Genomic DNA, 13,204 nt, shown 5'->3' on the forward strand with positions numbered 1-13,204 from the left:
TCGTTTTTTTCATCTGTTCAGTATTCTACATCCTTACCACTGATTTGACCCCAAAGTCTTTCCCTATTGTATATATCTTTCTCTGTGGGACACTTCAGTGATTCTATCAATTTCTTCTCTTAAAAGAAAACTGCCCAGAGCCTTCTCATCTTCTCCAGTCAGAATGAGCTGTCCTCCAGGCTGTGCACATTGCTGGCATTCTGGGATCTCCCATCACCATCGTCCTGGGGGTTACTTTTGTCTCTCTCCTGTGTTTAATGCCCTATTTCCTGTATTCCTTGCCTTCCGCTCTTGGTTTACTACCTCATTTGTTTGTTACATCTTCTAATAGCCTCCTTCCCAGGAAGGGAAGGTATATGAATGGTAAAATTTTTGAGACCTTTCTTATCTGAAAATGTCTTTATCGTACCCTCTCACTTCATTGGTAGTTTGGCCAAGTTTAGATAATGTGTGTGTGTGTGTGTGTGTGTGTGTGTGTGTGTGTTTAAGAAGTCTAAAACCATTCTGATCCCCAGCTCTTTGTATATGATCAGTTTTTTCTTTCTTGAAACCTGTAGGAGCTTTACTTTTATGTCAGTTCTATTTAATTCTTCATGTCTTTATCTCCTTTGCGAATTTATATGAGATTTCCTCATGTTTCTCTTCTAGACTCTCCATTGAAATATTCATTTTTGCTGTCTTGTTTTAATTCCCAAGAACGTTTTATTGTTGTTCTCTCATTATTTTTTTATTGAAATATAGTTGATTTACAGTGTTTCAGGTGTATATTCAGTTATACATGTGTGTGTATGTGTGTATGTGTGTATATATATATATATATATATATATATATATATATACTTTTTTAGATTCTTTTCCATCATAGGTTATTACAACATACTGAATATAGTTCCCTGTGCTATACAGTAGGTCCCTGTTGTTTATCTGTTTTATATATAGTAGTCTGTGTCTGTTAATCCCAAATTCCAAATTTATCCCTCCCCTCCCTTTCTCCTTTGGTTTGTTTTCTATGTCTATGAGTCATTTTCTGTTTTGTAAATAAGTTCATTTGTATCATTTTTTTTAGATTCCACATATAAGTGATATCATATGATATATTTGTCTTTGTCTGACATTTCACATATAAGCAATATCATATGATATTTGTCTTTCTCTGTCTGGCTTACTTCACTTAGTATGATAATCTCTAGGTCCATCCATGTTGCTGCAAATGGCATTATTTCATTTTTTATGGTTGAATAGTATTCCACTGTATGTATGTACCACATCTTCTTTATCCATTCCTCTTTCGATGGACATTTAGGTTGCTTCCATGTCTTAGCTATTGTAAACAGTGCTGCAGTGAGCATTGGGGTGCATGTATCTTTTCGAGTTAGAGTATTCTCCAGATATATGCTAAAGAGTGGGATTGCTGATCACATGGTAACTCTATTTCTGGTTTTTTAAGGAACCTCCATACTGTTCTCCATGATGGCTGCACCAATTTATGTTCCCACCAACAGTGTAAGAGGGTTTCCTTTTCTCTGCACCCTCTCCTCCGCTGAAGTCTTGAACCCCTCAAAGTCATCCACGGGGGTTGGGATCAACTATTTCCACACTCTTGTGTATGTTGATATCTTGACATCTTCCCGTGGATCACAAATGTTCTTAATGGCATCTAGAATGGTGAATCCTTTGCAGACTTTTCAACTGACTGTGCCCAGATCCATCAGAGCAATCACTATCTATAGTAGTTATAGCAGCCTTTCAAGTCATATTTCTTAAATAATAAGACTAGAAAGTCAAAATTACTTTTTGATCCGTGGGCTGCAGAGTGGATATTGTGTTAGAAGACATGAAAACAACCTTAATCTCGTTGTCCATCTCCATCAGAGCTCTTGGGTGACCAGGTGCATTGTCAATGAGCAATAATGTTTTGAAAGGAATCTTTTTTTCAGATCAGTAGGCCTCAACAGTGGGCTTAATATAGTCAGCAAACCATATTGTAAACAGATGTGCTGTCATCCAGGCTCTGTTGTTCCATGTATAGAGCACAGGCAGAGTAGATTGAGCATAACTTTTGAGGGCCCTAGGATTTTCGGAATGGTAAATGAGCATTGGCTTCACCTTAAAGTCACCAGCTGCATTAGCCACTAATAAGGGGGGCAGCCTGTCCTTTGAAGCTTTGGAGCCAAGCGTTGACTGCTCCCTAGCTATGAAAGTCTTAAACGGCATCTTCTTCCAATGTAAGGCTGTTTCATCTATGTTAAAAATCTGGTGTTTAGTGTAGCCACCTTCATTAAGTGTCTTGGCTAGATCTTCTGGATAACTTGCTGCAGCTTCTACATCAACACTTGCTTCTCCTTGCACTTTTATGTTTGGGAGACGGCTTCTTTCCTAAACCTCATGAACCAGCCTCTGCCAGCTTCAGACTTTTCTTCTGCAGCTTTCTCTCAGCCTTCACAGAATTGAAGAGAATTAGAGCCTTGCCTTGGGTTAGGCTTTGGCTTAAGGGACTGTTGTGGCTGATTTGATCTTCCACTCAGACCACTACAACTTTCTCCATATCAGCCATAAGCCTGTTTCACTTTCTTATCATTCATGTGTTCACTGGAGTACCATTTTTAATTTCCTTCAAGAACTTTTCCTTTGCATTTACAACTTGGCTAACTGGTGCAAGAAGCCTAGCTTTCAGCCTATCTGAGCTTCTGGCATGCCTGCCTCGCTAAGCTTAGTCATTTCTAGCTTTTGATTTAAAGTGAGAGACGTGTGACTCTTCCCTTCACTTGAACACTTAGGGACCACTGTAAGGTTATTAACTGGCCTAATTTCAATATTGTTGTGTCTCAGGGAGTGGGGAGGCCTGAAAAGGGGAGAATGGGGAACAGCCGGTTGGTGGAACGGTCAGAACACACAAACATTTATCAATTAAGTTTGCTGTCTCACATGGCTGCGGTTTGTGGCACTGCAAAACAGTTATAATAGTAACATCAAAGATCACTGTAACAAATATAATAATAATGATAACATTTGAAATAATGTGAGAATTACCAAAATGTGACACAAAGTGAGCAAATGCTGTTGGAAAAATGGTGCCGATAGACTTGCTCAACGCAGGGTTGCCACAAACCTTCAACTTGTTAAAACAAAACAAAACAGAAAAACATGCAATAGTTACGAAGCACAGTAAAACGAGGTGTACTGGGACTTCCCTGGTGGTCCAGTGGTAAAGAATCCGCCTTACAATGCAGGGGATACATGTTCGATCCCTGGTCAGGAAACTGAGATCCCACATGCCACAGGGCAGCTAAGCCCGTGCACCACAACTGCTGAGCTTGCATGCCTCAACTAGAGAGCCTGCATGCCACACACTACAAAGCCCATGCACTCTGGAACCCGCGCACCACAACTACAGAGCCCACGCATCCTGGAGCCCGTGTGCCACAACTAGAGAGAGAAAACCCGCACGCCACAACTAGAGAGAAGCCCATGCACGGCAATGAAGAGCCCGCGCACTGCAACAGAAGATCCCATGTGCCACAACTAAGACCCAATGCAGCCAAAAATAAATAAATAAATAATAATAAAACGAGGTGTACCTACACTGTAATCCAAGGCAGAAAGTGATCAGAGCTGTCCAAACAGTTAAAGATTCTGTGGAAATTAAAAGAATGGAGTAATTACCTTTAGGTGGGATTATTTTAAAAATCTTCATGGAGTTTTGAAGGATCAGTAGAATTCTGCAAAATACAATGGGCATGGAGGCATGCCAACTGGAGGGAACAATATGTGCAAAGTTATAGAAATAAGAAAAAGTGTATATAGACATGTTTAGAAAACAGTGAAAAATCCAGGTTGGCTGGAAATAGTAGTGGCTAGAGGAGTTTCAGGGATAATCTAGGAAGGCCAATTGGTTCCATATTGTGGCAGGTCTTGAATGCTTAGCTGGGGACATTAAAGATTGGTAGGCAATGCAGAGCCAGTTAAGCCTTCTTAAAGGGAAGTGACTTGTTGAGAGCTATTCTTTGCATGCCTTGGCTCCATCTCATTCTTTGAGTCCCAGTTTAAATGCTCCCTCTTCAAAGGTCCGTCCCTCACTCTAAGGAGGTTCTCACCTGCAACTCCAAATTGCCACTTCCTGTTGGTTTCCTACAAAACACGTGTAGGAAAGTTGTAATATCTGTCTACCAACCACATGGCAAGTTCCAAGTTCTTTAAACACCAGCCAATCCAGAATATTCACTCTCCCACACATAGGGCTGGTCATTCTGTAGGGCACACAGCATGATGTCCCATTCACTGCCGTTCAGTGGTGCCTGACACACAGTAGGGGTTGAATTATCTGCTGACTAAATAATACCCCATCCTTTCCTGACTTCTCTTTGTCACATTCCCTCTGCCTAGGAGGCCCTCCCTCCACACTTCACCATCATCATTTTTCTATCTGCCACAGTTCTTCCCACCTTTCTATGAATGCCTAGTTCAGGTGCTGTCAGCCCAGTTACACAACCTCCCAATCCTGAACCCCCTCAGCTCTTGTGTTCCTTTGATGGCATTATGTGCACCCTGCCTAATATTTTAGTGATTTGTAACCTACCTTTTCTTGTCTCCTTGACCTTCCCAATAGATGGCTAGCTCCCTGAAGACCTGGACTTTGTCTTTCTTGTGTCTTCCTTTTCAAATAATATTTGAGTTGAATTATAAGTACTTGGTAAAAAGAATAACATTCATGTGACATTTGAGCAATGTATTAGATTTTAAGGAATTATTAAACAGTAAGAAGTAATACTGAGTGAAAAGACATTGCTGACAGAAAATGAAATTGAATTTCCAAAAGGATATAACCATTCTAATGTTATATGATAAATTTAAGGCAGAATTCATTATCCCAAAAGATAGTTTACTTGGGAGTGGGCTAAGAGCATTTCTCTAAAAAGTTTTGTCTATGTATAGTGAATTATTCTAATAATCACAGAGAAGTTGGTAAAAATCTGAACATTTGCTTTACTTTCTTAAATTCTATACCTCATTATTTTCATTATAAACAAAGCTATTTTCTAAATTAAGTATTTTATTGAAATAGTATGCATATATTCATTGAAACTTTGATTGCTTGATATGTCTCCAAGAAGTAAATTCCTTGAATTATTTTTCTGCTTAGTTGAAACTTTACCCATCAGAGAAGAGGTGTATTGTCATGTAATGTTTATCAACAGCAATAACTAACAATAGCTTCTGGTTATTAAACAATTCCAACATGCCTAGCACGTGATAAGCAGCTTTCCTGTTGTGCCATTTAAATCTCACTATAATATGTTATAGATGAAACACTGACATTTGGGTAAATTGTTAATTGATCATTAATTGAGTATCAGGAGCTGGGCTGCAAACTCAGGCTGGCAAATTTCAAAGCCCTTGGCTGCCTGGGCTAAATGTTCTAGGCCAGGAATTCTGTTCCCACACATCACTGCCTGGGCCCCTCAGGAAATGCTTTCTGCTTTGGCTTTCAAGATGCAACTTGGCTGTGAAAAGGAGGCGACTTGTAGACCTCAGTTTTCAACTTTCTTTTTTGGTTGCAGGAAGAGAAGTTAAACTTCTAGAGAAACCTAATGGACAATCTCCACAACAGGTAAGCTGTTCTTTTTTTTATGCTTTGGGAAGAAAGTCTATTCTTTCCACTTTGCATTACATTTTATATTATTCAGTCTTCCACTACAGTTCTTATTACCTGAAACATTAAAGCCAGTAGACAGAGCAATCCCCAAAGTCTATTCTTTCTGACTCATTCAAGTTTGAGTAGAATTCTGTTATTTCCTTTTTACTTTTGTCGTTTAGGGGATACAGTTTTAAAATGGGACAAATGGTATGACCCATACAAGGCTTCACACTGAAAGGTTTACAATATGGGGCTGAATCAAGAAGGCTGAGTGTTACCTTGTTTGAACTCAGCTAGAAACGTGCACCTCAGGCCACTCCAATTTTTCACCATTCTGCACATGCCCAAAAATGACCCTCCAAACACAGCAATTATTCATCTGGGACTTACAATTAAATTTTAGCCAGTAGATAAATTCACAACTCTGGAATTCACAAATAATGAGGACCAATTGTACACATAAAGCACATGGATTAACACCTGGTACATAGGAAGCTCTGTGTAAGTTTGCTGTTTTTATCATCATCTTCATTATTCTATGTTATTAAATATCCTGAGGGTCTTAGACACCTTTGAAAACTTTTAGGCCCGGGGAAATGATAAGATGCAGATTTATGTCTTAGATCATGTGACTTCCATGGGGCAAATGTATTATTTTAGAAGACACAGGTGGATGCAGGAAACGAGGATTTTGCAATAAATTCAGGTAAGAAAAAAGTGATAATGTTTTAGGACAAGGCAAGGGTAGTGCACACGTAGAGAAAAGAGTGGGCTTACTAAGAAAGAGAGTGTAAGTGGTAGCATCCCCTGGAATGTGTTCCGGAACCCCACCAGCCCCATTATCTGCTCACCTGTGACCACAAGTCTTCTCCAATCTTTTCCCAAGATTACTCAGGTACTCCTTGCCTTATGTAACATGTTGCGTGACATAGTTTAATCTCATACTTTTAATACTCTATTAGTCATGTATTTATATGTCTGTCTTCCTTGCTAGACTGTGAACTCTTTTCAGCTCCCTGGAATCGAGTTCAGTACCTGTACATAATAGGTGCTCAGGAAACATTTGATGCATGAATGATGGATGGTGAGCCCTTTAACAAACTGCAGAGATCTCTACCTCTTTGTGTCCTAGTTACTAGCAGAGTGTCTTGTCCTCAGTTAAGTGCTCAGGGATATTTGAGACCTCAGAACCATGCTCAGTCTTTTCAAGTGCAAAAACTATTTTTACTGTACTTCAGAGAAACATTGGTGACCCAATTCTGCACATATAGGGTTTTCTGCAAACATGGGACAATCTGTTTTTTCTTGTCCTCTGACCAGTCCATGCTTCCAGGCTTGGGTCCAGAAGCACATTTATAAAATAAGGTGGTTGGGTGGTAGGATGTTCTCTAAGATTCGCTGAGGTTTGGGCATCTAGGATCCTGGGAATTACCCAGAACTACTTCATTGCAGGCATCCAGCCCTGAGCTGTGCTTGCTTTTAAAACTATCATTATTTATAGCTTTACAAGACCGTATTATATAAACGTCTCTCCACGTCGCCTCCTCTGCAACTTCCTCATCATTTCCAGAACTTAACTTTTTCTAAGTGCTTCAGGTTTCTTCCAGACTTCTCCCACCTCCCAGATAAGGCTACTTATCAACGTTGGAGACATACTGTGTGTTGGAGACACGCCTAATTCCCATGCAGTTTCAGGGAGAATTTGGTCAGAACATAACCCATTTCTATTCACAGTGTCTGAAAGTCATTAAGCCAGTGGTTACATAATATTCTCATAGACGATGGCCATGAAGATGAGAGCAGCCCACATTTACTAAGAACCTACTACTTGCCAGTCATACTTTGCCAAGCCCATCACATGGGTAAGCCATGTGATTCTCATAGGAACCCTGCACAATTAGATGTTACTGTTTCCCCTGTCTAATGGTTGGCAAAGCTGAGATTCAGAGAAGTTAAGCAGCTTACTCAAGGTCATCCAGCTTAGAACAGGCCAGTCCAGATTTTGACTCCAGAGCCCACTCCAGACTGTCTTCTGTGTCCTGGATCTTAAAATTCTTCCTCCTCTTCTTCTAAACCCATATATGATTTTATACATTTACTTTGACCAGTCCTTCTGTTAACGTGGCCGTAAAAATGAAATCAATCATGCACTAATGCAAGAGTGTCTCGGATGTTTTTAAGCAGATTCCCTACTAAAGATTGGTGACTCTGAGCTTCCAATCAGCCAGAGTCAAGATCAGCCCACCAAGCTAAGTTGAGATGAGTTTTGTCCGATGATACGGTTACTATGGTGGTCAAGAGTATGAAGGAAGGGGGCCACTGAATCCCACATGAAAAAGACATAGAACTGCACGTGTTAAGTGAAAACACGTCATCTACACTTCAAATTTTTTAAATCCTCTTCTCAAATAAACTCTGTTTGTACCATCTGAAGATTCTCCAAAGTGTACTTGTTCATATTCCCTGAAACTAAAAAACACCCAGAAGGTCATGGCCTGCCCCCATCTTCAGTTGAGTCTGAATCTTGGTGCTGTGGTCATTTATCCCCGATAATGGTCTGGTTTGGTTTGGTTTTCAATGATATGGTATATTGGTTCATCAGTGAACAAGATTCTACCCAAGTAGTAGAATTCAGGGTAAATACCTAAGCCCGTATCATTGATGATAAATTGTCATTTTAAGTGAGATTGTGTACGTGATTAGTTGAGCTCTCTATAACGTCTCTTTCACTTCAGAGCTGTCTGTGATAATTTGCATGACTTCCTCAAGGCATACTTCAAAAGCAATTGATAAGCACATGGTGATATCTGGATTACCAACTCTAAGAGTTTTAGATATTTGTCTTAAACTGTTGAATTAGAGACTCACTGAAGGATTTAGGGGCATATTAAAAATAAACTTCCTGCCACTACATTGATAATGGGGAATGGGTTAATACGGCCAGGTGCCCATGTGAATAATAGGAGATACCCTTCGTATTTTAGCAGACATGAGGAACATCGAAACATATATTAACTGCCGTCACCCACATGCGTGAATGATGTTGAGTACTTTCACAAGATTACTAAAAATAGTGCGAAGGTCCATGTGTCCCCTATACTTTCTCCAGTGGCAGTTTTAGAATATATATAGGAAGAGTTTAAGAGCTTGGAAGGGAAGATAGGAGACTTGTCTGAAAGTTACATTACACAGCAAACAGACTGATTTGGGGTGGGAAAGGGAAGAGAACTTGATGGAGTTGATGGAGGGGCTAAAGTCCCTTCCCCAGCCACTGTGGACATCCCCTCCCCTGTCAGGTTTGCAACAAGCAGCAACCTATACAATAGGTAATACCAATTTTTACAGAGTCCAATACTGTTATTGTATATTACTTAATAACTTAGCTAGAAAGCCTTTGACCAGGATATAATTTGTATTAGGCAAGGTCCAGCCAGGAATGGGAACTCTTCCTTTCAGACAGAGGGACGTTATAATAGTGGGTTATGTGGGTATTGGAAGAGCTGGAAAACCAAATGAGATGGTGAGACAACACAGGGATGGTCAAGGCAGGGAGACATTACCACCCCAGGATAAGACACAGAACCAGTTGCTGGTGCAATGGCTGGAGCCATTGTGAGGCACCATGGTTCTACCTGGCACCGTGGAGGGTGGGGCTCTTGGGCATCTATTGCTGTGGAGGAGATCTGGCCACTACCAGGATGAACAGCATACTGTCCAAAGTAGAGAGAAAGGGAAACATACCCTCACATCCCCCATCCTCCCCCTCTAGTCTTCCACCAGCACCTTCCACTGGTGAGACTACCCAGATCCAGAGGGCAAGGGTTCGTCAGCATTACAGTACCTTGAGAAACTGAGTGAGCTCTAAGAGCAGACAGGCAGTGGACCAGCCCAATGTCTTGGGTTTGTTTCATCTGTTCCTCAGTTAGTAAACATTTAGGTTGTCCAGATTGATCCCCTATTATTGGACACATGGTTTATTTTAACTTTTTCCTGTCATAACACCCGTAGAGAAGAATAAAAGAACATAAATTAAAGAATGTTAAAAAGCAAATTCTGAGAAACAGACAAAATTTTTAGAAACTTAACAGGATTGTAAACTGCACCAATTGGGAGTGCAGTTGGCAGTAGTGACTACAGGTATTAGTTTCGGCCAACTTGGTTTGGGCCGTATCATCAGCCACCAAAAGGGGCCAGTGGTAATTGTAGCCACCTCACTGTTGCCAGGAACTGCCCAAGCCACAAGCGTTCTTAGGGTGTTAATCCTTCCCCTTTAAGTAGAGCTCACCTAGACCAACCAGCAACATAGCAAAACAAAGAGCCCTGCCTGCCTTCATTTCCATAAAGCTGTAAAGCAGGAACTCTCAAAGTGTGGTCCCCAGAGGGCAGCATTAGCACCCTGGGAGCTTGTTAGAAATGCGAGTTATTGCCCGCACAGACCCAGGAGGATGCCTTATGGACCCCGTGCCCTCTGCCTCTCAAAGTGCTCACCAGGATCCCCGCCCCTGTCACCCATACACCCTAGTCTTTATTCAATAATGAGCTGCATCTCATCTGATCCAGACAGGAGCCTACTCCCAGGAATTTACAGTCCAGAGAATAGGGGCATAGCTTCTCAAACTTTCCCTAGAACTGTTCCCACCAAGAGTACAGGAAGAAGGAACTGGTCTAGAGGGCTGACCATAAGCTACCAACAGAATTTGAAATTTTCTGCAGAGCAGAAATTGAGACACAGAAGTAGAGAAAAAAACGTATGGACACTAAGGAGGGAAAGCGGCGGGGGGTGGGGGTGGGGTGGGATGAACTGGGAGACTGGGATTGACATGTACACACTGATGTGTATAAAATGGAGGACTAATAAGAACGTGCTGTATAAAAAAATAAATAAAATTAAATTTAAAAAATAAATGTATATGAAATTGCAAAGAGCTAAAAATATCCAAAAACATCTTTTAAGGAAACAAGATAGAAGAACTTTCTCTGTTATTACATATTGCAGACCTAGAGTAATAAGAACAGTGGTTTTGGCAAAAGTAGACCAATGACACAGAATAGAGAGCTTAGTATCAGCACTAAGTATAAATGGATACTTGACTTTTTACACAAATATTACTGCAGGTAAGTGTAAAAAACTCACAAAATTTAAATAAACTATGCAGGCATAATTGCTATCAATAGTTTTTTAAAGTAAACAACAACAACAACAACAAAAAGATGAATGATAACTCTATTCAACAACCCTCACAGAATTTCTGTCTTATTCCCTATCTTCTTCTATTCTGTTATAGCTACTGTCACGTGCTTATATCAGGTTTTTTTCCCTTCTTTACATTCACTTTCCTCTCTCTGAAAAAAAAAAAAAGCCTTCTGTTTAATTCTAATAATTCATGCAAATTTTGCCTTTTCAAACACAATATTCTGAATTTATTTTAAATTAAAAATAATGAGCTTCTTCCACAAAAACTTTCAAATTGGGCCATATTTATTTTATAGCTTATCTTTACCTCCTAGTTCATGGCCACTTACCCTCATCCAGAAGATGGGGCCCCAAGACCAGCTCACACCATGGGCAGCCCACGGGGCCTGGGGCAGCACAAGAATGGCCATAGGGAAGGAGCAGTGAAACGGGCAGGCCCAGCAGCATCAGAGCTAACACGGGAGAAACTGAACCCCTCCACAGCCCATAGGCTCCATCCTCCTGAAGCCTCTTCCACAGAATTATTGTCCAGAAAGACAGATCCCATTTGTGTGAAAAGAGGCATCTATAGAATTGCCAGAGTTTTTTGACCCCGCCATCGTCTGGCCAGACTACAGAATAAATCCCATGCCCAGCCAGAGCTGGAGGAAACCCTGCCATAAGGTGGTGCCATGGCCACCAGGACTTAACACAATAATTGTCTGAATATTTACCACATCACCTACTCCCTAACTTCACCACATGGGAAAGCACCTACACTATTTATGCCTTTAATTCTGTGTTTGAGGCCTTTCCCATACCAAGTCCATCCCTTGAAATTAAATTAAATAACCACTATATACTGCCATCTGGTGGCCAATAGATGAAACCACACCTATGAAATTCTATCAGAGCCCAAATCAAGAGGATCCAGTTCCCTTTTGCAAAAGCTAATGGATCACAAGCTGCTCCTTATTGTGTAATGCAGTGGACTCAGAAAACAACAAAACCTACAAGAGGTATTATATTAATATAATATGAAATATATAAATATTATATAATAAGTAGTATATAATCAGGCAGTAATAATAATGAAAACAATAACAACAGCATTAATAATAGCCACACTGTACCACTTTCTAACTTTTATGTCCATTTACTTATCTATAAAATACTGGCTTCAAACCTTTGTGCAGTGTTGGTGGGAATGTAAATTGGTGCAGTCACTATGGAAAACAGTATGGAAGATCCTCAAAAAATTAAAAATAGAGCTACCATATGACCCAGCAATTCCACTCCTGGGTGTATATCCAAAAAAGAAAATAAAACGCTAATTCAAAAAGATCTATGCACCACAATGTTCATAGCGGCACTGTTTACAATAGCCAAGATATGGAAACAACCTAAGTGTCCATCAACAGAAGAATGGATAAAGAAGGTGTGATATATATAATGGAATATTATTCAGCCATAAAAAAGAATGAAATTTACATTTACTCATTTACAACAACATGGATGGACGTAGAGAGTATGATGCTTAGTGAAAGAAGTCAGAGAAAGACAAATACTGATATATAAATATGATATCATATGACAAATATGATATATATGATATCATGTATATGTGGAATCTGAAAAGTAAAACAAACAAATGTAGCAAAACAGAAACAGACTCACAGATACAGAAAACAAACTAGTGGTTACCAGTGGGGAGAAGGAAGGGGGGAGGGGAAAGACAATGGTATGGGATTAAAACTATTATGTATAAAATAGATAAGCAATGAGGGTATATTGTACAGCACAGGGAAATATAACCATTATTTTGTGATAACTTTAAATGGAGTACAATCTATAAAATATTGAATCACTACACTGTACACCTGAAGCTAATGTAATACTGCAAATCAACTACTCTTCAATTAAAAAAATAATAGGGAATTCCCTAGTGGTCCAGTGGTTGGGACTCGGCGCTTTCACTGCCATGGCCTGGGTTCATTCCCTGGTCAGGGAACTAAGATCTCACAAGCCGCGTGGTTCGGCCAAAATAATAATAATAATAATTACTGGTTTCCACCTTAAAGGATTATTGTAAAGTAATAATCTAAGATTCATTCAATTCAATTCATTCAATCTTAAATTTCATTTAAGAACTGAAATTTCTTAAAACAGTGCTTGATGCATATTAAACACTCAAATGTTAACTACTTGTAATCATTAATAAGTACTGGCAAGATGCCAAACATTACAGTAAATGCCATACATACTTTTATCTCATGTAAATTTCAAAATAATCCTGATAAGCAGGAACTGTTATCGTTCCCATTTTGCAGATTAGACAGCTAAAGGTCGCAGAGGCTAAGAAACTTACCTAGAGGTCACAAAGCTAATAAATGGTG

The 13,204-nt window shown here is 39.8% G+C and overlaps 1 protein-coding gene across 3 annotated transcripts in view; it reads left to right on the plus strand.

The window, feature by feature from the left end:
- The window catches only part of PGCKA1 (PDCD10 and GCKIII kinases associated 1), an 86,159-nt gene that overhangs the window by 61,865 nt on the left and 11,090 nt on the right, over positions 1-13,204 (plus strand). For 2 of the 3 annotated variants that reach the window (XM_082611680.1, XM_082611679.1), the window contains exon 2: positions 5,559-5,608. The gene's annotated coding sequence lies outside the window, so the exon portion shown is untranslated. Of the gene's footprint in view, positions 1-5,218; positions 5,609-13,204 lie in introns of those variants that run through there. The other variant, XM_082611681.1, reaches the window with a different exon arrangement.

Source organism: Mesoplodon mirus (assembly GCF_964341445.2).
Source record: "Mesoplodon mirus genome assembly, chromosome: 2".
Lineage (NCBI taxonomy): Eukaryota > Metazoa > Chordata > Mammalia > Artiodactyla > Ziphiidae > Mesoplodon > Mesoplodon mirus.